The following is a 3225-nucleotide window of genomic DNA, read 5'->3' as shown; positions in this document are numbered from 1 at the left end:
ATTAGTAAAAATAATTGCACGATATATCCCGGATATTACATCCTTCCCCCCTTAAAAGGATTCTGTCCTCAGAATCTTCTAAGAAAACAAATGAGGGCACTTTTCCTTCATATCACTCTCTAACTCCCAGGTTGACTCTTCAACCTTTGGGTTTCTCCACAATACTCTTACTAACTTTACCACTTTATTCCTTAATACTTTTTCTCTTTCCTCTAGAATCTCTATTGGACTCTCTACATATGACAATTCTGCCTGAAGCTCTATTGGCTCATATTCTATTACATGCCTGGAGTCTGGATTATACTTCTTAAGCATCGATACGTGAAAAACATTGTGAATGTGCTCCATGTGCGGAGGTAACGCCAACTCGTAAGCTACTTTGCCAACGCGCTTTAGAATCTCAAAAGGTCCGACATATCTTGGGCTCAACTTTCCTTTCTTTGCAAATCTCGTTAATCCCTTCCACGGTGATACTTTCAATAATACCAAATTCCCTTCTTCGAATTCCATGTCTTTCCTTGACTGATCTGTATATTTCCTTTGACGGTCATGTGCGGCTATCAATCTCTCCTGGATAACTTCAACAACTTCCTTTGTCTGCTGCACTAATTCAGGTCCAAGTATTTTGCGTTCTCCTACTTCATCCCAATATACTGGAGATCTGCATTTGCGTCCATAAAGGGCTTCATAGGGTGGCATCCCAATACTGGCGTGATAACTGTTGTTGTAAGCAAATTCTACCAGAGGTAAATGCTCGTCCCAACTCCCTTTGAAGTCAATAGCACAAACACGTAATATATCTTCAATTGTCTGGATCTTTCTTTCACTCTGGCCGTCCGTCTGTGGATGGTAAGCCGTACTCATATTCAGTCTTGTTCCTAAACATTTTTTAAAACTTTTCCAAACTCTTGAATTAAATCTTGGATCCCGATCAGATACGATAGACACAGGAACTCCATGACGAACTACAATTTCCTTCAGGTACATATGGACTAACTTATCGAGCGAAAATCTTTCATTTATAGGAAAAAAATGAGCTGACTTGGTAAGTCTATCCCCTATAACCCAAATGGTATCATGATTAGCCCTTGTCCTTGGTAATCCAACTATGAAATCCATGGCAATATGTTCCCACTTCCACTCTGGAATCTCCAATGGCTGTAGCAATCCACTTGGTCTCTGATGTTCTGCTTTAACTCTCTGACATGTATAACATCTGTTAACCCATTCCACAATTTCCCTCTTCATATCTAGCCACCAATAATTTTCCTTTAAATCTCTGTATATTTTGGTACTCCCTGGATGGACTGAATACCTCGAGTTATGATCTTCCTGTAAAATTTCATTCTTCAACTCCGTCACTGGTGGAATCCAAATTCTAGAAGAAAATATAAGAATACCTTGATCGTCCTTTTGCGTACACAATTCTTCACCTACCAAACAATTTATATCTTGATACATTACATCTTCCTGACACTTCTTTATCTTTTCTAACAACTCTGGATGGAAAGTCATACTATACACTTTTGCTTCACCAGGCTTGCAAACTCTAATTTCCAATTCCAATTTATGAAATTCCTTATATATTTCTTTGGGCACTGATAACACATTTAACTTTTCCTTCCGACTCAACGCATCTGCTACAACGTTCGCTTTATCGAGATAATAATTAATCGTGCAGTCATAATCCTTGATCAATTCTAACCATCTCCTTTGCCTCATATTAAGCTCCTTTTGTGTGAATATGTACTTCAAGCTTTTGTGATCCGTGTAAATCTCGCACTTTTTTCCATACAGATAATGTCTCCCAATCTTTAAAGCGGAAACTATGGCTGCTAGCTCCAAATCATGAGTAGGATATTTCTGTTCGTGTGGTTTCAATTGCCTTGACGCATACGCAATCACTTTATCGTGCTGCATCAGAACACATCCTAGTCCTTTATGAGAAGCATCGCTATAAATTACAAAATTACCTTGATCGTCTGGAAGTGACAAAATAGGTACCGTGATTAATCTTCGCTTTAATTCCTGAAAATTTTCTTCGCATTTGTCGTTCCATATAAGCTTTTTATTCTTGCGTGTAAGCTTTGTCAATGGTGTTACAATCCTTGAGAAATTTTGAACGAATCGACGATAATATCCCGCTAATCCCAAGAAACTTCTTACCTCTATTGGTATTCTCGATCTTTCCCAATTTGTAATTGCTTCAATCTTTGCTGGGTCCACTTTGATCCCTTCATTATTGACTATGTGCCCTAAGAACTGAACTTACTATAGCCAAAACTCACATTTTGAAAATTTAGCATATAACTTCTTTTTCCTTAAAATCTCCAAAGCTGTTCTCAAATGTTCCGCATGATCCTCTTCCGTCTTTGAATAGATCAAAATGTCGTCTATAAACACAATAACGAACTTGTCCAAGTATTCCTTGAAAATTCTGTTCATCAGGTCGATAAACGCTGCCTGGGAATTGGTTAATCCAAAAGACATCACTAAAAATTCATAATGTCCATACCTTGTCCTGAAAGCTGTCTTCGGTATATCCTCTGGCTTAATATTTAGTTGATGATATCCCGATCTTAAGTCAATCTTGGAGAAGTACATGGCTCCCTTCAATTGGTCAAAGAGATCGTCAATTCTGGGTAACGGATACTTGTTCTTGATTGTAAGCTTGTTGAGTTCCCTATAGTCGATGCACAGTCTCATGCTTCCATCCTTCTTTTTAACAAATAGTATCGGTGCACCCCACGGGGATACACTAGGTCTGATTACTCCTTTCCTTAACAACTCTTGTAATTGCTTCGCTAGCTCTTTCATCTCAACGGGCGCCATTGTGTACGGGGCCTTGGATACTGGTTCTGTTCCAGGTGCTAAGTCGATTGCAAACTTAATTTCTCTATCTGGAGGAAGTCTGGTAACTCATCGGGAAACACATTTGGAAATTCATTCACTACTAGAATATCTTCAAGTTTTGCTGACTCCTGACTTCTGTCAATCACATATTCCACGAAATGCTCGCATCCTGGCCGTAGTAACTTCTTGGCTTGAATCATCGTTAAAAACTTCTTTACTTGCTTCTGGCCCTTGAACGTTACTATTCTTTCATCTGGCATCTTCACTATTACCTTTTTATTTCGACAATCTATCTGGGCATCGTGCTTAGATAACCAGTCCATTCCTAAGATAACATCAAATTCTCCTAGCTTAAATGGTATTAAATCTACA

This window comes from Apium graveolens, chromosome 6 (genome assembly GCF_009905375.1).
Source record: "Apium graveolens cultivar Ventura chromosome 6, ASM990537v1, whole genome shotgun sequence".
Taxonomy (NCBI): Eukaryota; Viridiplantae; Streptophyta; class Magnoliopsida; order Apiales; family Apiaceae; genus Apium; species Apium graveolens.
This window is presented reverse-complemented; position numbering follows the sequence as displayed.